The sequence below is a fragment of the Botryllus schlosseri genome, chromosome 1, assembly GCF_051294905.1.
Source record: "Botryllus schlosseri isolate E-star chromosome 1, Bs_hap1, whole genome shotgun sequence".
Classification (NCBI taxonomy): Eukaryota; Metazoa; Chordata; class Ascidiacea; order Stolidobranchia; family Styelidae; genus Botryllus; species Botryllus schlosseri.
The window spans coordinates 915,476-938,047 of NC_137236.1; the positions used below are offsets into that span (position 1 = coordinate 915,476).

The following is a 22,572-nucleotide window of genomic DNA, read 5'->3' on the forward strand; positions in this document are numbered from 1 at the left end:
CACAATGTTGTTTGGCAAGGTTGAACTTGATCAGAATTGCAGCATCATTTTATATTCAGTAATTGTATTCTCGAGCGAGGCAGGAACGGAAGATCGATACTCCATGGAACCTCGAAAATCATGTTTAAAAGAAGCTGTAAGCCAATATGGAATCGGTGTCACGGAGGAAGGTTGGTTCGATTGGTTTGAAATAAGGACAAATATGTTAGAAATGAGGTGAGTCTCATGTCAGAAATGAGGATAGTCATGTCAGAAATGAGGATAGTCATGTCAGAAATAAGGATAGTCGCTATATTCACTATAAAGTCAGTTACAGTACCAGGCACGACTTTCTAGTGCTGCTAACCCAGTCCAAACACATCCCAGACATGATGTCCAAACACGCCCCAGACACGATGTCCGGGTATCAACACAGGCCGAACACGCCCAAGACACCATGTCCGAATGGCAACACAGGCCGAAAACACCCCAGACATGATGTCTGAACACGCCCCAGATACGATGTCCGGGTATCAACACGGGCCGAACACGCCCAAAAGACACCATGTCCGAATGGCAACACGGACCGAACACGCCCCAGACACGATGTCCGAGTGTCAACTCAGATCCGAAAACAACCCAGACACCGTGCTTGAATGGCCGAACATGCCCCAGACACGATGTCCGATTGGCAGCACAGGCCGAACACACCACAGACATGATGTCCAAACACGCCCCAGATACGATGTCCGGGTATCAACACAGGCCGAACACGCCCTAGACATCATGTGTGAATGGCAGTACAGGCCGAACACCCCCCCCCCCCAGACATGATGTCCGAACACGCCCCAGATACGTTGTCTGGGTATCAACACGGCCGAACACACCCAAGACACCATGTCCGAATGGCAGCACAGGCCGAACACACCCCAGACATAATGTGTGAATGGCATCATAGGCCGACCACATCCCAGACATGATGTCCAAAGTCGCCGCAGACACAATGTCCGAACACAGCCGAGACACCATGTTTGAATGGCAGTACAGGCCGAACACCCCCCCCCCCCAGACATGATGTCCGAACACGCCCCAGATACGTTGTCCGGGTATCAACACGGCCGAACACACCCAAGACACCATGTCCGAATGGCAGCACAGGCCGAACACACCCCAGAGATAATGTGTGAATGGCATTAGGCCGACCACATCCCAGACATGATGTCCGAAGTCGCCGCAGACACAATGTCCGAACACAGCCGAGACACCATGTTTGAATGGCCGAACATGCCCCAGACACGATGTCCGATTGGCAGCACAGGCCGAACACACCCCAGACATGATGTCCAAACACGCTCCAGATACGATGATCGGGTATCAACACAGGCCGAACACGCCCAAGACACCATGTCCGAATGACAACACAGGCCGATAACACCCCAGACATGATGTCCGAATACGCCCCAGATACGAAGTCCGGGTATCAACACGGGCCGAACACGCCCAAGACACCATGTCCGAATGGCAACACAGGCCGAACACACCCCAGACACGATGTCCGAGTGTCAACTCAGATCCGAAAACAACCCAGACACCATGCTTGAATGGCCGAGCATGCCCCAGACACGATGTCCGATTGGCAGCACAGGCCGAACACAACCCATACATGGTGTCGGAACGCCCCAGACACGATGTGCTATTGGCAACACAGTCCCAACACCCCCCAGACACGATGTTAATAAGGTTGGTCGTGTTTGAAATAAGGTCAGTCTAGTGTTTGAAATAAGGATAGTCATGTTAGAAATAAGGATAGCCATGTTTGATATAGGGATAGTCATGTTTGAAATAAGGATAGTCTCATGTCAGAAATGAGGATAGTCATGTCAGAAATGAGGATAGTCATGTCAGAAATAAGGATAGTCGCTATATTCACTATAAAGTCAGTTACAGTACCAGGCACGACTTTCTAGTGCTAACCCAGTCCGAACACATCCCACACATGATGTCCGAACACGCGCCAGATACGATGTCCGGGTATCAACACGGCCGAACACACCCAAGACACCATGTACGAATGGCAGCACAGGCCGAACACACCCCAGACATAATGTGTGAATGGCATTAGGCCGACCACATCCCAGACATGATGTCCGAAGTCGCCGCAGACACAATGTCCGAACACAGCCGAGACACCATATTTGAATGGCCGAACATGCCCCAGACACGATGTCCGATTGGCAGCACAGGCCGAACACACCCCAGACATGATGTCCAAACACGCTCCAGATACGATGATCGGGTATCAACACAGGCCGAACACGCCCAAGACACCATGTCCGAATGGCAACACAGGCCGATAACACCCCAGACATGATGTCCGAATACGCCCCAGATACGATGTCCGGGTATCAATACAGGCCGAACACGCCCGAGACACCATGTCCGAATGGCATCACAGGCCGAACACACCCCAGACATGATGTCCAAGCACGCCCCAGACACGATGTCCAAGTATCAATACAGGCCGAACACACCCAAGACACCATGTCCGAATGGCAACACGGACCGAACACGCCCCAGACACGATGTCCGAGTATCAACACAGGCCGAATACGCTTAAGACACGATGTCCGAATGAATAATTGACCAGGATAATGGAATTTTATCGAGCGATCATTCGGAAAAATGCCGATTTCCAGATTTCAGACTTGGACGGCTATATTTATTGGTGGTTCCGTTGACCTGCCAGCTTTAAAATTGTATTTGCGAAATAGCTTTCGATCAAGATCGGTATTGGTAAATTGTAGTTTCATTCAAAGTTAATTTATGAGTTCGGCCGATACTAATGTCCCTTGCATTTATTGCGGGTCGCCTGTGTTTGCCGCTGGGTTTATTTGACAAGGACAGGAATATTTGGGGCTCACACATATAAATATCGAAGACTCCTGGTTACACGTCTATAATTTCAAAAGCCGATGCGAAGTTGGATGTTGGACGCACTGGCGTAGCCAGGGGGGACGAAAGGGGCGGTTGCCCCCCCCCCCCCAAATTTATTGAAAATTTTCGTAAAATCAATAGATATTAGAGTATTTTGGGGCAAAAGTATGCAACCTAAAATTTTTCTTCGCGCTTGGCGCGATTTGGTGTCCGTTCATGTCTTGATTTTGTTATCGGTGTCACGAAAAAAAATTATTCCGCAAATACCCATTATTGAATTTAGCTGCATTCTCAATTATGAGAATACAACAGGACCAGTAGATACACTAGTGTAGCCCGAGGTCGTTGGGTTGATTGAGTCTGTTAGAGTGTCAGTTCAGTATGGCGGTTGGGAACTGTTAGCTCCGGCAACTAGGCTACCGTTTCGGGACACACGAAGATATATAAAGTATGCTACATGCTACTCCGCAAAGTGCGCTCCCGAAATGATTGACCACCATAAATCCGACCCATGTATTCCGAAGCCTTCGATATAGATAAGCTATAGTTGGCAACTGGAAGCTTCCATAGGGTATGTGTCTGTGTGCGTCTAAGAATCGTATGTATAAAGGGTAGTGATGAAATTGCCTATGGCAGGATGTACGGTTCTGCGAGATGTTCCCACGGGAGAGCTCCCCTAAAGCCATAATCCCCCCCCCAAAAAAAAATTGTTTTTCTGGCTACGACCTTGCGTGTGCTCGATCTCTTGATCTTGATCTCTTACTAATTGCGCAAAGTGTTTACACCGTATTCTATATAACTTCTCCGTATTACTCTTCGACTAAACTACGGGCCTTATAATATGGGGGATGGCGCCGTACCATGCTATTTTCTAAAACGTGCTGTTCGAGAAAACAGAGGATTAGTATAGCATTTCCATATCAATACTATCATAATGAGAATGAATGCTTATGCTATCGAAAATTGGATACCTGTTGCCTGTTGGTATGCATTAATATGAATCAAGCTCGTCACCTGTTCACAATCCACGTGAACGAATTAGGATCATTTTCACAACTACTTACTTACTTGAGTACTTTTAAAGTCAGTCAATTCTACTTCACCTTCAAGTAGTTTTAGGTTGCTCATGGAAGAAGTACTTCTACTCGTACTTGAGTAGATTTTTTCGTCGCTACTTCTACTTCTACTTGAGTAGATTTCTTGACTACTTTGACCACCTCTGGTTGTGATACACAATGCTGCATAGTATGACACCGGACAAAATTTTATACTCCTTGATTCTTCCGATCAGCTGTTCAATATGAATACGTTCTCTCGCCATCTTTCTTGTTGTGGAACAGTCTGGCTCAGGCATTTGACGTTGTGTAAATCATGTGAAGGAATATTTAAATCTAGATTCAATTTCTTGATTTCAGACTCAATGGTGAATCCCTTTTCTGCCATGATAGCATTGCCTGGCTCACCATAGCTGAACTCCATCTTTTTCTTGCATTCCTTGTCGAATCCACATATTTAACTAGTATTTCGATCTGAAATGATCCCTGTGAATAGTTCCTGCACAAAAGTAAGTGTACCACAATCCAATCCATCAATCCTTTCAAAGTTGTATGTCATTTATTGACAGTCAGTAATCATTCTAGATTTGAGAAATCATGAATGAATGCAAATGGTGCATTTTTAAGAACCACATATCTACATGGCCAAATCGCGATTTAATGAAGCAGTTACATGTGGCTGACCCAATGGTTTAATACTATGCTTACAGCAATACTATAAATTTGACGTCAGTAGGATAAGTCGGACAATTCAGAAAGAATTTAATGTAGTCTAGCATAAAATTTCAGCTTCTCCGCATCTTTTGGCATTATGATGCTCCTCTGAGAACTGAACTTCACTAGCAATAATTGTCCGTCAATTTGTAATTTTCCTGGACGAGTTTCCTGTTTTGTGCTTCTATACTTCTTCCAGAAATTTGATTTTCTTGCGTTTAATCCATCGACTTCCTCTTTCTGCAGCTTCATAAAAGAAATCCATCAAGCCTGCACAAAATATATAATATGTTTATTTTACAGAGCAATACTGCTGTGCAGGCACCTGTCAAGGTGTACTCGTCCGACTCATGCAACGTATCACCGCTACCAATTTCAACCATTCATCTCGTTATTGAATATATATTGCTCTCAACAATTTCAATACATTACACACCATCAAGCAACAAGACTGGAGTGGAATAAAACGAGACACACACCAAGTCGATTGTGGCATCAAGTGTGACTGCATTTCAGATTGGACTCATTTTGAAACACAGAATTGTTTCATCTAGATCAGGGCTGGCCAACCTTTTCAGCTAACGGGCCACATTCGATTGACGAATTATCGCGCGGGCCACTAGCCGCGCGAAATTTTTTTGAAGTTCATAGGCCAATAATATTGTCATTTGACTATATTGCGGGCCTGTTGTACATCGCTGGGCTAATTTTGCGAGGACAGGGCTATTCGGCGCATGGACAAATCAATATCGAAAGACGCGACCAACATGCATCAATCATTTCGTGCCTAGGTTTGACTAAGAAAAAAGGTCAACTTTTCGGCTCGACCGCGAAATTTCACTTTCCCAGCTAAATTTTGGTGAGCTGAGTAACAAAAAAGGTGATTTCTCCGACTTGATTCCAAAAGGACCATAACAGCACTTCGTCAGCCCCCAATACGTTGGTCTTGACCCCCCCCCTCCATAGGGCGATAAAGCAAACTTCTGCACCCCTCATACCCAACTCCCCCGATACCTCTTCACCGCTACTTCTCAGCACAAATTGTTGGACTCATTAGTTAGTCGGCTTAATTCGTGCGAAGCGCGAAAAATTTCCATCGGTATGATTGAATTGGTCAATATGATCGGGAATTGCATATATATTTCTATCAATTTCTTATCCTCTCTCTGCTCATGTATTCAGATTTACCGGTAAAGCTGAGTTAGGTGTCTTGGAAAATGTAGGGCCCGTAAATAATAATTTAACATATTCGGGCGAACCCGTGGGTATAATGACTTCGTTACGTAATGACATTTTGTGGCCTGTCTGCTATGCCAAAAGATATTCAAATCGCCCATACGTACTAAGCTAAAAGATTCACACGAGTTGAAATTGGTATGTCTGCACAGGCAATTAATTTTTCTCTGCGAGATGGCATAATTTTGTGGGGTTCTGATTGCCAGGACAGGAACATTTGGCGCCAGCCATTTAGGCGCATATATACAATTAAATATATATGTCTATCGTATATATATCGAAGTCGGTCAGCATAAAGGCAGGCCTTTTCCCTAAGGTTTTCGCGTTCTGGCCCACTTCTCGGAGTCGCATGTTACATGGCCTGAGACTATACATATCTCTTGGTGCGACATGGTGTGACTGATGCCGAGATGCCCATTTATATAACTCATGCATATTATTTCTTGGAGGAAGGGTATCCAATAAGTAAGAAATATGAGACCAAGAAAAGGCGCGCAGCGCGGAATTTTTTTGAAAAAGTTGCCTAAATTTCCACAATAATTATTGTTAATTCACGAAAGAATTGTGGGCCTCCTTCGATCTCGGGCCCCCATCCCAATTGGGGTTTGGGTGTGGCAGTTACGGTCATGGACGCCAATATAGCCATTTCAACGCGCCATCGCCCCCTATCGCCCCCTTCGTCCGTTTTCGCCCCCTATCGCCCCCTTGGCTATTTTCGCCCCCCTGGACCGACAAATCGCCTCCCGGGGGGCGATATCGCCCACGTTGGGAACCACTGGACTACACAAATATTTGCATGACAACGCATGATCTTGAGATTTCTCCTAGCTAGCATTCATGAATATTCTTGTTTGCAATACATTTGATTACATTCCAAAACATACTTGTGCTTTATTGCTAGCGACACGTCAAAATGAGGTAAAATGTGCATTATGGCTGTATTAAGTAAGTTCAACCTTATAAATTTGCGACACGAGATAGCGAACTTATTGGGGCGTGTTCGGCCTATGATGCCATTCAGACATTATATCTGTGGCGTGTCGGCCTGAGTTGACACTCAGACATCGTGTCTGCGGCGAGTTCGGACATCATGTCTGGGGTGTGTTCGGCCTGTGCTGCCAATCGGACATCGTGTCTGGGGCATGTTCGGCCATTCAAACATGGTGTCTCGGCTGTGTTCGGACATTGTGTCTGCGGCGACTTCGGACATCATGTCTGGGATGTGGTCGGCCTATGATGCCATTCACACATTATGTCTGGGGTGTGTTCGGCCTGTGATGCCATTCGGACATGATGTCTCGGGCGTGTTCGGCCTGTATTGATACCCGGACATCGTATCTGGGGCGTGTTCGGACATCATGTCTGGGATGTGTTCGGACTGGGTTAGCAGCACTAGAAAGTCGTGCCTGGTACTGTAACTGACTTTATAGTGAATATAGCGACTATATCCTTATTTCTGACATGACTATCCTCATTTCTGACATGACTATCCTCATTCCAAACATGAGACTATCCTTATTTCAAACATGACTATCCCTATATCAAACATGGCTATCCTTATTTCTAACATGACTATCCTTATTTCAAACACTAGACTGACCTTATTTCAAACACGACCAACCTTATTAACATCGTGTCTGGGGGTGTTGGGACTGTGTTGCCAATAGCACATCGTGTCTGGGGCGTTCCGACACCATGTATGGGTTGTGTTCGGCCTGTGCTGCCAATCGGACATCGTGTCTGGGGCATGCTCGGCCATTCAAGCATGGTGTCTGGGTTGTTTTCGGATCTGAGTTGACGTTGACACTCGGACATCGTGTCTGGGGCGTGTTCGGTCCGTGTTGCCATTCGGACATGGTGTCTTGGGCGTGTTCGGCCTGTGTTGATACTTGGACATCGTGTCTGGGGTGTGTTCGGCCTGTGTTGCCATTCGGACATGGTGTCTTGGGCGTGTTCGGCCCGTGTTGATACCCGGACTTCGTATCTGGGGCGTATTTGGACATCATGTCTGGGGTGTTATCGGCCTGTGTTGCCATTCGGACATGGTGTCTTGGGCGTGTTCGGCCTGTGTTGATACCCGGGCATCGTATCTGGGGCGTGTTTGGACATCATGTCTGGGGTGTGTTCGGCCTGTGCTGCCAATCGGACATCGTGTCTGGGGCATGTTCGGCCATTCAAACATGGTGTCTCGGCTGTGTTCGGACATTGTGTCTGCGGCCTATGATGCCATTCACACATTATGTCTGGGGTGTGTTCGGCCTGTGCTGCCATTCGGACATGGTGTCTTGGGTGTGTTCGGCCGTGTTGATACCCGGACAACGTATCTGGGGCGTGTTCGGACATCATGTCTGGGGGGGGGGGTGTTCGGCCTGTACTGCCATTCACACATGATGTCTAGGGCGTGTTCGGCCTGTGTTGATACCCGGACATCGTATCTGGGGCGTGTTTGGACATCATGTCCGTGGTGTGTTCGGCCTGTGCTGCCAATCGGACATCGTGTCTGGGGCATGTTCGGCCATTCAAGCATGGTGTCTGGGTTGTTTTCGGATCTGAGCTGCCATTCGGACATGGTGTCTTGGGTGTGTTCGGCCGTGTTGATACCCGGACAACGTATCTGGGGCGTGTTCGGACATCATGTCTGGGGGGTGGGGGGTGTTCGGCCTGTACTGCCATTCACACATGATGTCTAGGGCGTGTTCGGCCTGTGTTGATACCCGGACATCGTATCTGGGGCGTGTTTGGACATCATGTCTGTGGTGTGTTCGGCCTGTGCTGCCAATCGGACATCGTGTCTGGGACATGTTCGGCCATTCAAGCATGGTGTCTGGGTTGTTTTCGGATCTGAGTTGACACTCGGACATCGTGTCTGGGGCGTGTTCGGTCCGTGTTGCCATTCGGACATGGTGTCTTTTGGGCGTGTTCGGCCCGTGTTGATACCCGGACATCGTATCTGGGGCGTGTTCAGACATCATGTCTGGGGTGTTTTCGGCCTGTGTTGCCATTCGGACATGGTGTCTTGGGCGTGTTCGGCCTGTGTTGATACCCGGACATCGTGTCTGGGGCGTGTTTGGACATCATGTCTGGGATGTGTTCGGACTGGGTTAGCAGCACTAGAAAGTCGTGCCTGGTACTGTAACTGACTTTATAGTGAATATAGCGACTATCCTTATTTCTGACATGACTATCCTCATTTCTGACATGACTATCCTCATTTCTGACATGAGACTCACCTCATTTCTAACATATTTGTCCATATTTCAAACCAATCGAACCAACCCTGTAGGTGTCACGTGCAGACTAAAGACTCTATACTTACTACACACAGGTGTGAAGCAAGACGCTGAGAACCGTCTTGGCACACCAAACATATCACGCTAAACGTACCAATATTACACTTTCGAGCATATTGATCGAACACATAAACACTTCTTTCTTGTCGAGGGCGATTTCCGGAGTCCGGGGTTACCGGTATCGACTATCAAGTCATGTTACTATTTCAAAAGATTTCACATCAGACCAAACCTTTCATAACACACTCATCCAGCAAGAGGCCATCACAATTTTCAGTTGGTAACCTCAAGTCCTATCGATATACCAAGACTGTAGTATTGTATGTGAGGACGGTAGAAGCGCGAAACGGTATGCCTATAGCCTTTGCAACACATGGTCTACCTACAATCAACATCAAGCTAGGTTAGGTTTGCGTATTCGCCCATTCGGCAACATGTAGATCCATCTATACTTCCTAAATTCAGGTGTAAAACTGTACCATGTCGTTCTTTTTCACTTTAGCCAGTAATATAAGTGAATCAGTCTGTACTGTGAAACATGTTAGCTATATCTCCAACGTCTGCTCGATTTAAAACTTGTATTAGAACACTCGATCAGCTGATTTCATTCCATGTTTTGACTCAGAGCCATTGATGCACGTGAGACATTAGCTCCACCACGCGGAATAACGAAAGGCGTCAAATACATAACATCATGCATTTCGATATTACATTTCCTTCATAATCTATTTGGTTTTGTCATCTCTCCGAATTTTATTCTACTGTACATATCGATATTATCGGATCAGTCGATAAAGCCCACATTCAAATAGGGTACGTATTATAAACATTTAAAAGAACTATACTGCTAGAAAGGTGAGGAACCATCGATGCATGACGTCCTTTGAAACCGAGGATACCGCTTGCCTAGTAACCGCTGTATGCAGGGTTGCCAGATTGGCCCTTTTTGGGCCAAATTCCGTAAATTTGGCCCTTTTTAGAGGCAGTTGGCTCCCAAAAATTAATTTGGCCCCTTGGCCCTTTAATTTCAATATTTGGCCCTTTTTGGAAGCAGTTGAGACATACCATCAAACAGTGGCGGCTCGTGACAATATCGGGTGGTGGGGCAAGGGCTGCAAGCGACTTTTTATCAAGATGACGTCACAATGGCGTTTTCCAACGTAAACGAGTAACTTAATGATGGTACGGTAACATGAATTTCCCGGCAACAGTGATTTTAACGTATGTGCCACGAGAGGTCCGCTGGTGAGCTGTGACTTGAAGTGTGGTAACTGCGTAAACGGCGTACGGAACAAAGATTCAACACGGTTCATGTTCGCATTAGACCTGACTAATTATCTGCCGAAATGGAAATGACTATAACTCGAGAGATAGCGTAAGCCTAATTTGAAAGGTCAACGAATTCGGACAGATACGCAATTGTTATCTCATAGATTGGGCCTGTCCTATTGAATCCAAAACATCATTGTAAAGGACTAAGAATAGCAGCCTCGGAAATTTGGTCTCGGTACAGCATAAGAGATTTTGGCCTTGAAACTGGAGACTGTAACACGACACATACGTTTTATTACTGTCTTATAGGTCTGCTGCGAAATCGCCTTTGAAAAATATATTACCGAATAAATACGTGGATGAAAGCCTTAAACTTGGTACACTGTTACATGACATTATCGAGAAGTGGCCTCATGGCCCTTTTCGGTATGGTACACTGTCAAAATTAATGCGAACAGACCAACACCGAATTTTGCGTAAAATTTACTGAGGAATAGGCTGATCAAGTGACGAGGGGTTGTACGCAAATGGCTTGAAGGCCACAATTTCACGGTGAAATTGACATTGGAGAATATACGATCAAAGTAAATATTTGAATGCAAACTGAGAATGATATCATCATCTGACTTAACGTTACCGCAGATACACCGGCTTTTGCGTGAAATCCGCAATGTGTTGTAGGCTAAAGTGTCAGATCGGAGCACATCTTTACCATACTCGACCTTGATAACGAAATTACTGCCCTAATCATTGAGTGTCAACCTTGAGACTTGGCACAGCGTTCGATACTAAAATCAAGACATACCGTGCAAAAGCTTATGACGGATCTAGGTAAGGAGCATCGTTAAAATCAATAGAGACCAATACCGGCTTTGCGTATAATCTGTTAGCGATAAATGACGAGTCAGCTCTCACTCGAATTAGGAAACGAAATTACCACTAACACAGTTCAGTGACAAACTTAAAACTTGGTACAGCGTTCGATACTAACATTAAGACTTACCGTGCCAAATGTCATAACCGATCTCAGTATTGAACACCGTCAAAACCAATGGATACCAATACCGGCTTTTGAGTAAAATCTGTTTGCGATACATGACGGATCAGCACACACTCAACTTCGGAAACGGAATTACTACCCTAAACTTTAAGTAGAAACCCTGAAACTTGGGGCAGTGTTAAATACCACCATCACGACATGACATAACAAGTTTCAAGAGTTTTCATGGTGTGAAACCCCATTAAAATCGACCTATACCAACAAAGGTCGACTAAACGCATATGACGGTAACAGAGTTCAGCTATAGATACGATTGTTACATCACACCTTAAGGGCACAGAGCTATCGTGCCCCGGTTGCTCGGTAATTTTATGAATAGGAGAGAGTAAATCACCGTTTCTTTATTATGCGCGGTTTTGAGAGAATAGACAGTGAAAGCTTGTTATGAGCGCTACCGGGGCAAGCCCCGGCTAGGCATTCGCAAAGCGAAAACACAGAAGAGAATTTGATTTTCGCATAGACTTCGCTATATATGGGCATTTACCAGCGAAAGGACAAGAAGTATACGATTTTCGCTGTGATTTCGGTTTATATAGATAGGTGTGCGTCTATAAATGGTAAAGAATTTTTATTGAACATAATTTTAGGTGGGGCAATGCCCCAGTTGCCCTATAGGACGAGCCGCCACTGCCATCAAACTAGCTATTCAAATAAATGTATCTCGCAAATTGAGCTGACAATGTTTTTGCCAATGTCAAAGATTCAGTGGAAACACAGTAGAAGATGAAGATTTGGATTTGTTTTTGTAGAATGTAGACTGTGTTGAAATTGTAAACACAGATTTGGGAACAGGTGGACGAAAAAGCATCGAACATGGCTTGAAGCTAAGTAGCAGAAATAGTACTTATTGATTGTAGAAAGTACAGAGAAAAAAAACTTCAACATAACCGGAGAGTTTTTCGTGAAAAACCTAAAACTTAAGTATAAGTTGGATAAGTTTCAACTGTAAAGAAACTATTCTCTCAATTTTAAATTAAAATTTATAAAATTTAATTACTCTCATATTATTGCACAAAATGTTTTCTTTTACGATGTCATATTCAGTTGGAAACTGCTTGAAATAGTAGCAGTTATTGTGGTTGGATCCAGTGTAGTTGTAGGTCGTTGATTTGGTGTCCTAATATAAGACTGGAAATCCAGGTGATTGACAAAAGCACTGTGGGTAATTTTTGTCAACGTTATTAACGTTATTGAACAATTTGGCCCTTTTTGGCCCCTTTTCCGGCGCTGTTTGGCCCTTTTTCTCGAAAGATGTCTGGCAACCCTGGCTGTATGTATATCGTTTTGCACTTGCCCTAAGCCAGGGCCGGGCAACTTCTCCGATCGGTGAGCCGGATATGGGAAAATTAAGGACTGGGCGGGCCAGATTACAGAATATATATATTTTACCTTAATCGCGATTTTAATTACCTCTGCAAGAAATCAATTGCATTCAATGCAAACTTCAAGTTTAAAACATAATATCAAAAACAGTATGTAATGAATTTATTTACAACAGCTATTGAAGTCAATCAGACATCTATGGTCGCTCAATACTGTCAACTAGTTTTTTGAACTCTGATTGCATGTCATATGCAAAAACCCTTAGTGATGACTGCTCAAGAACATCAGTAATATTGGAACACAGCCCTCCTCTAGTCAAGTCAAGTCAATTCACTTGATTTTCATAGGTGACAATGGTCAGTCGATTTTTGGAGGCGACCCGAGTCAAGTCAACTCAAGTCAAGTCAAGTCACGAGTCAAGTAACTATAGTAAAGTCAAATAAGTAATATACATGATTCAAAGTCATTACTAGGGCGATTTTTTGACATGTCAAAAAACAAAAAAGTAAAAAAAAATTACATTACGAGTTGGATTTATTTAGCTGTTCTTGTGTAAATCACACTAACATGTAAGTTAGTTATACCGCCATTTATCGGCTTCAAAAATCCAGTGTTTTTCGGCTGTAACTCGTTTTGTGTTCGCAATAGACAAAACTTGCTTCTAAGGTAGATAGAAACATGATGTTTTGGCAGCTTTCATGACCCTACGACCAGTGATTGTCGAGATGGGCAATTTCACCACCTCTTGCGCAGAAATTGGGGGATGCTGGCTGGAAAATGGAGGCAATCCCCTAAAACCAATTGGTATTGAAGTTTCAAGTCATTTTTCGGGACTTAAGAATCCCCTTTTTTCGATTTGAAGAAAAGTCATTTTCACTCCACCCTACAACATTTAACCACAAATGACGATACATATCCTCACATCTTCACCAAGTCTACCTACCTCTCATTCAAATTATGTTCTGGAACGTGAAACGATTGTCTGGCATTCATCCTGATTGCTACATAACCTTTTGTCACATTGTACGCATTCGCGTAAAATACATTGTCTCTCCATATCCCGATAACCCAAAAAAATGCAAGGCTCAAATAACTAATTAATATTTATTTCAAATCAATTCTATACATTTCATATCATGAAAACGCAGCCCAATACAACATAAAATCATGGAAATTCCAGTCACTACTCTGTAAGTCTAAGATGAAAGATACTTTTTAGGAGTCATTAACAATACTCTGGGTTATGAGTTGATGATACTGTCAGCATAATTGCAAATTGGTCACAATGGACAGTAAGCGTAATTTATGAAATGTTAAGCAGCAAATCATAATATTTCAGTAAAAAGGAAATATTGAATCACATCCATAAGATTATCTGAAATTTCGATTGTTATGGATTGACGATGATTTGCCTCTTTTTCAGTTAAATATGGGGTATTAAAGTCATTGAGAATCAATTAATCGCATACCAATATTAAACGAGCGTATCAAGAGGGATTAGTCAATTATATTATGGTTGAAGCATTCAGAAACATCAAGGTAGCCAAAAACATGGTCATTGGTCATAGAAGCAAGAAAAATCGTTGGCTTGAAGTGCAGCGACCGTCATTCTACACCTACAGAATAATTTCAAGGTCATGAAATATCTTGTTAATGGAAGTTCTCAACTCGGTAAGTTTACCATTCAATACTCTCCCTAAGTCTACTGTACTAAAGATATGGAGAAAGATCACAAGATCATGATGGAGCATGGAGAATCCTACATAATTGACATTACAATGGATTTCATACACTACACTACATTTATTTTCAACAAAATTTTATATTTTACATTTTTTGAGGTTTTTTGAAGTATTAAATTTCTATCATTTCTATCATCACACAAAACGTTAAGACACTACACCTACACACTGCACGTCGAAGATTATCCCTTTTTTGCTTCATTTTTTGATATTTATGCTTTTTTGTAACCACTATTATAATCAATGCTCCCTCTAATTTTTCAACAGTCTGCGCAAACACGCCAACTCACTGCGCAGGCCCTCGGACAACAGTGCGCAGCACCCTCCTATAGGGTCATAAAAATAACTACTGGGGGGCTTCGCCCCCCAGACCCCCCAATGGCTCTAGGCTTCTTCCGGTACTTATAATGTACATTGGGTGCCCATTTAGTAGTAGCGTCCCTAAACGCGTGAAGCGCGGAAAAATTTCTATAATTCATGATTGCATCGGCCACTATGATCAGGAATTGCATATACATTGCTATCAATTTTTATCCTCTCCCTGCTCACATAATCAGATTTACCGGTAGAACTGATCCAGTGAGGTGTGTAGGAATAGATTGGCCCTCTAAATAATAATAAAACATCTTCGGGCGTACCCGTTGATATAATGACTTCGTTACATGATGCTATTTCGAAAGATGTCAAAAGATATTGAAATCGCCAAAACGTACTAAAGTAAAAGACGCGTACACGATTTAAAATTGGTATTTCTTAACTGGAAAATAATGTTCCTTCGATATGGCATTTGTCTTGTTGTGGGACTCGGATCGCCAGGACAGGAACATTCGGCGCCAGCCATTTAGGCGCCCATGGACATATGACATGGACAATTACACATATATTTGTATATATCGAAGTTTTTGGTCAGCACCGGGGCAGTCTTTTTCGCCGTAGGTTTTCTCGCTGCTAATTGTTCTGGCGCACTTCTTGGATTCGCATGTTACATAGCCTTTACCTTCATATGTCTTGGCGCGTCATGGTGCGGCAATGGCCGACGCCCAACTGCCTATATCTATAAATCATGCTTAATTTTTGTTGGGAAATGGTACCCAATAATCAGATATCTTACAATAATAAAACGCGCGTAGCGCGAAAAATAATTCCTGAAAAATTTCAAAAAATACACCATGATTTATGTTAGTTCTCGAAATAATTTTGGACCCCCTTCGAGCTCGGCCCCTCCAATTGGGGGGTTTGGGGTGCGAAAGTTACGGTCCTGAGTAAATCTTACGCAATGTTCATGCCACGCGAAGAAGACTATCATTCGTTAGTTTCTCGCAGATTAACTTCGAGCTAGCCCATTGTTATTTAAAACTTTGTTAAACCATGTTTTTTCGCCATTCCCAAAAAATAATGCGCTATTGAAATGATATCAGTATCGCTCACGTGTACGAGGCCATACTAAAAAAATATCATCCGTGAGGCGCAGGAGATTATGAACTCTAATTTCTTCACGGAGCGCAATATTTACCTTTGCGGGGCGCACTTGTATAGGGGATATGTGGTACCGATGGATCACTGGGACCGAAAATACTTTGAAAATTCTCTATGATAATTCCATGATTACACTCCGTGAACTTGTCTACAATTGAATGCTGTCAAAATCTTTCCTCCCATACAAAAAAATTTGACGTGCGTGAGCCATGGGGTCTCTCACATATGTTTTTGTTTTGGGGGGTGTAAACTAAATTTAGATCGACATATATATTTTTCTTTGTAGCCTTCAACACGAACAAACCAGCAATCATTTTTATTGTGAAGTTTAGGGCTTGTATCAGGCTATATAACGGCAACTATTATTTTTTCAGTACTTTCCTTGAGTATAATTTTTTTCGATTCATGTATAAAATTTGTAGGGTGGGGACCGATGATACAATAGCCAAATCAAGCAAAATAATCAAGCCTACTAATCATGAAACAAATGAAACATGCCTACGTATGGAAAATCTTTATGTAATAATTGCATATGATGTTTGATCGCTATAACAAGGTATTTGGAAGTCACACTGTCGATTTTCGGGCAATATGTATGTACCCTCAAATTTATAAGTCCGAGCCTGAATCGAATCGTGATTTTATGACAACATTTGAGTTAATATTTATTTTATTTTTTGACGGTTGCGATCAAACATTCTTCGTTGGCTTGCTGTAGCTTGGATTATTGTACTGAGCAAGAAAAGTTGTCACATCGGAGTTTTTTAGTGTATATGTGTCATAGGTCCCCGGGTCGTGTGCCATTGGACCCACCGGGTGGGGACCGATGACACGTTCGAGCAACAAATTTTGAACGTCTATAAATATTTTTTGAAAAGACGGATATTCATGTATATGTGCGCGAAAGGTAGAGCTTGTATCACAGTGCTGAGCCAGCAAAAAATCTGCTGTTTTGGGCTGAAAATTTTGGGATCAGCGATCATTTTCCAATTTTTGATCCATCAGTACCACATCTCCCCTACCTCGGTTTCAGACTTCAGTGATAACACTTGTTGACCCTGGCAATGTTCCACCTTAATTTTCACGAATATGCGCGCCTGCGTGGTCCATTGGACAACAGTGCGCAACAACTATAAAAAAAATCATTTCTGATTTTTTGTGCGCAGCGTAGATTTTCTGTGCGCAGAGACCGTCTCAGCACTGCGCATTTGCGCACGTGCGCAGCTTAGAGGGAACATTGATTATAATCAATTATCTTTAAGCTGTAAGACGATGGAGTACATTCATTTTATCCCGGTTTTCGATTCTACCTTGCGAATCAATCATTATAATAGCAAAAAAATCGACATATGACGACTCGAACTCTACTGTAGTAAAAGCATCTGCACATTCAAATCACCATGAAACCTTCATTTCAGAAATATTTAGGATGGACGTGACGTTTGCGGTATTACCATTGTTTTCGTCGAGTTGTGATTTTTTTTTTGCAACTGTTTTGGTTACCTAATTGTGAAGTGCAATATGCACAATATAAATAGCATCGCTAAATTTCATCAATTAAACATGAAATAGCCAGTTTAAATTATTAGATGAAACGCGGTAATTTTACACTCCTAATTTCAATTTTGATGAGGGAATTGTAGACGTCTGTAGTTGCATCCAAGCCCTTGTCCTCGACTCCCTGAAAAACAACTACCGCTGAATAAATCAATATCCTAGTTCATCAATCACGTCTGCATGCTAGTCGGAGATGGACTGTTCACGCTGGTACGTCATTGCACTGCACAAAATAGAATTGGACTTTTTGTAGACGACCTGGGATCATAATCGGATAGATTTCAGGGATTTAATCTACAGGTGGATTGTAAATTTATATTTTCGCAATACGATTCTCAAGCATCTTGTGCACACAATTCAATATACTGTAACATAATCTATTCGGTATTCCCATTTCGTGAAAATGAACCTGCAGGCAACACATCGTATTCCAGGGAACGGTATTGGCTGGGACGGTGTACTTGCTAGAGGACATTTTGACAGGTTACATTTCAATTAGGGACATTGTGGTGCAGTTAACAATGTCAAGTACCAATTACACTTAAAAAGTAGCTCTATAACTTGTTTGAAGGATGTTATATTGTTATTGCCACAAGGATCATCCGTATGAGTGGAAAATGCATCAAAACTAGGTACGTATGTTTCTCCTTCAAGGTAGCCTAAAATAGGTGACGATAAGCGCACTACTATCATACTTTGATAATTAGACAATCCTAGTTGTCTAATTAGACTAGTTTGAGCGAAATGCCGGTAATCTAATTTGAATCTATTTTGTGAAACGATTCTCTGCACTAATTCTAATCTAATTTGTCAAATTTTTATATGTTCTCATTTTAATTCAAACCCTGTATATGCTCCTGAGAGAACTGTATAGTGCGAAACGAGCCAAACTTGTTTCACAGACATTTTCTATTATCATGCTCATAAGTATAAACCATGATTTGATAATAATGGAACTAGATTCAATGACCTGGTTTTTGCGGATTCAGTAAGTTTTATTCCAATCTAATTTGGAAAAATTTATAATTATACCTGCAGTTTTAATGTATTTTAACAGCTTGTTTCATGAAAGGTATATTTTTAATGCCACTAGGACCATCTGTATGAGTGAAAAATTCATCAAAAATAGGTGTGTGCATTTTATCTTAAAGGTTGCCTAAAATAGGTGACGATAAGTGCACTCCTATCAGACTTGGATAATTAAATAATTCTAGTTGTCTAATTAGACTAAATAGAGCTAATTGCCTGTAATCTAATTCGAATATAATTTGTGAAAGGATTCTTTGCCCTGATTCTGTGAATTTTTTAGATGTTCTCATTTCAACGCAAAGCCTATCTCTGGTTTTCCTGTAAATGCTACTGATAGAATTGTATAGTGCGAAACGATCCAATAAGCTTGTTGTACAGACATTTGCTATTATCATGCTCATGATATTGAACCATGATTTGATAGTAACGAAACTGGATTCAATGACCTAGTATTTGCGGATTCAATTTTATTACAATCTAATTTGGAAAAATGTATAGCTCTAACTATAGTTTTTATGTATTTTCAGAAAATTACTGCGATAATTATAATTCTACAATAATTTTGAAATTTTATTCTACTATATGTTGGAAAAAAATTGTAACTGTAATTCCAGTTTGAATTCGAATTTGCAAAAGCAGGATATCTTTTAGATGACCGAGTCTGACTGAAAATTAATCTGAAATCTTGTCGATTTGCAGTGAAACTCTCGCGCACATTTTGTTCAAGAGCAATGGGTACGGAAAATTTGTAAGTGGCCACTTAAGATTACTCAATAAAAGGACTCGGCAACCAGTCCCAGCAATAACATTTGAAATTCAGATACTCTGGTGCCTTTCAACCCTTCATTTAATCTATTGCTACTTGCCACCCGAGTCAAAAATTGACTGGATCACTCCAACTTCTGTTCGAGTCGATTCAATGACTAATTGGATAGTTTCTAGAAAAATTATGCGACAACATATTACGACCATAAACTCTATTTATTTCACCTCCAGCAGCTAAACAATCCAGACTGATTAATTTTCGACCGACGCCGTATTAACAAATAAATTTTTCGAGTATCTCATCAAATCTCAGTTTTGTAATATAACAAATAATTTTCCTAAGAATATGAAATCTGCTTGGTCCGAACGCAGGAGGTAATCATGCATTGAAGTGACGCATTACTGCCGAAGATCAACTTTACTATTGCACATTAGCGGAGGTGGTCAGTAACCAACTACTTCTACTTTTTCAAAGTGCAGAAGTACGTGTTGTCCACTTTCACTACTAACCGAAGTAGTTATTACTTTAGACTACTTTTACTTCTACTTGACAACTTTCATTTTTTCAGCAAAACTAGGAGTGATGTGAAAAGTATGCTACGTTTTGATGTAAATGATGCATGACAGCACTATTATATTCTTGCAGAATAAACAAAGTCTTTTTTAAACAAAGCTACGTGTGATGCTCCCCGTGTCAATGTTATGACATCACTATCCGACATCACATCAGTTAATATTGTATATTAATTTGATTAATACACAGAGGGTGTCACGATATTTCTAGGATGTTGTTTGAAACCGAATGCGCACGAGAATGGATCAACGATGTAATGGAAGGATAAATCTCAACTCTCATTTAAGAACGGTCAGACTTCGCAACATCTACTCACCTCCGATGAAAATCCCAGCCGAGTCGCTTCCAGGCATCCGTTCCTCGGCGCACTGAAATAAGAAATAAGTTATATAGCTGAAAATGCTTGTTAGCAAAAGATGTATGCATCCTATGAATTGGGCGCTGTTGCTGAGCCTATTGCATATTATCTGATACAGTCATCAGGCTCAAAGAGAGTTGTAATCTTCAAAAATATAAATGAATTGTGTCCTACGATACACAGTGTCACATTAAAATGAAAGTTACGTGAAATTCTATGTCAAAGTACGGATGAAAATCCATCTTCGAACGAATCATAAACCATTTTAAAGCAGTGGTTCCCAACATGAGCGATTTGGCGGTCTAGGGGGGCGAAATGTACAAAGGGTGCGAAAATAGTGAAGGGGACGATAGAGGGGCGATGACGCTTTAAAACGGATATATTGGAGTCAAGTCAGAAATGACTTTTTTTTATGCAACTCACGAAAATTTAGCTGCAAAAGTGTAAAACTTCGCTATCGAGCCGAAAAGTTGACCATTTTTTTATTCAACCCGCTGGTGATTACAGTTTGCATGCCCCTTTTTCGGTTCACTAAATTTGGGGGGCGATGATCGCTGTGATGCTTGAAAATTGGGCGTTGAGTCGAAAAAGGTTGGGAACCACTGATCTACAGCCAGGCAAAAGAGATGACACGTGACCTCAATACCATATAGATGCATGGAGTGGATTCGTAAAATCGTGATATCATTTGTTATACTTTCGGTTCAAAAGCGGTGGCTTTCAAAGGGAACATTGCTGCCGCCAAAATGTTTTTTACACTCTCCACTTTCATTTTAGACAACATTGTATTTAGAGCGCAGTGTCGTTTTAATATCACACACAATATGATGCCCCGACAGTACAATGCATATTACATATATCTAATTCAATTAGATATGCGAATGAGTGAAAGTAACTTTACTCCATTTGTAAAACATTCCCTGCAATATGCAGGTAATTATTCACGTATCGATTCAAATCACTAAATTCATATTCAATTTATAATCGCACCTGATCCACATTATGTGAGATACTTTCACAGAAGGAATATGTTTTGGTATCAAAGGTAAATCGAATAAAGTAATCCCGAATGCTATTTTAGGATTTATAGTACTTGATTAGGTTGGACAAAACGATTTCGGATTTTATGCAATATTGTTGATTATAATTCATTTCTACCTAAAAGAATGCACAATGCACATGAATGATGAAATGATTCGTATCAACGCCAATATGAAAAGTGGGATGCTGTATGACATAAAACCACGAATCCTACAGAGAGGAGGTCAGTAACGGAGTAACTCTACTTTATCAGACAACTCAAGTAGTGCTGTCTACTTGCATCGCTTAATCAAGGGGTTATCATTTTAGACTACTTATGTTTCTACTTCTTGTCACAGTTGTTAGTCAAAACTACTTACTTTATACAATATGGATTTTGAAAGTACCAAGTTGTTCGTTTTCAGTGAAATTATTATAGGAGCCGCCTTAAATAGCCCATGTACCACGGTGACCGCATGAACATATTTGCAAAGATTCCACTCACTTGCAGTGTCATTATTAGTCATTTTGCATTAGCCGCGAAGACATATCTTGCAATTTCGAAAGTAGATATCTCCTATAAATTTCTAAAAGTATGCGGCCCTTCGACCAAATCTACTTTTTGAAACTACTTATTTCACTACATTTCAGACTAATACACTTTCTACTTCCACCTCAAGTCAATTTGTTATTTCTTGGAAAATGATACATCTACTTGTATATCAGCGGCAGCTTACGACGCTATTTATAGTTCTACATGAGTCTTAACTCTGACTACTCTGACTACCTCTAATCATTCATGAACTCGTGTTAGCAACTCTCAGAACCGATCGGAGTCCGCTTGGTCACCAGATGTTGTAAATAAGCTGCATGAAGTATTAAAGTTGTTCCGAAGTTATATAAGTATATGAAAGTGGTTTACGAGTTTATTGGACTTATCGTCCCTATAACGGTAGAAGTACTATCAGCGAAGTAGTTGTGCTTTTCTGTAGTACTTATTATTATATACTTGTTTCGCTTACTCAAGTTGTTTTGTTCGTATACTACCTCTACGTCAACAATTTTTATATGGTGAATACTAATTTATGCCTACTTGAAATTGTCAAGTGAAGCAGATTTTTACGAACTTCAACGATGCCTTGCTTCGAAATTGATATGCAAGCTCACAATCAGCAACGTGTGAGAGAC

The 22,572-nt window shown here is 41.7% G+C and overlaps 2 long non-coding RNA genes across 4 annotated transcripts in view; one reads left to right on the forward strand and one right to left on the reverse strand.

Moving 5' to 3' along the window:
* Positions 1-22,572, reverse strand: part of LOC145448396 (uncharacterized) — a 445,163-nt gene that overhangs the window by 235,503 nt on the left and 187,088 nt on the right. The gene's annotated exons all lie outside the window — the stretch shown is intronic.
* Positions 857-5,164, forward strand: LOC145439647 (uncharacterized). Its single transcript, XR_013915307.1, has 2 exons — positions 857-3,484; positions 4,986-5,164. It is a non-coding gene; the product is annotated as an uncharacterized LOC145439647 (long non-coding RNA).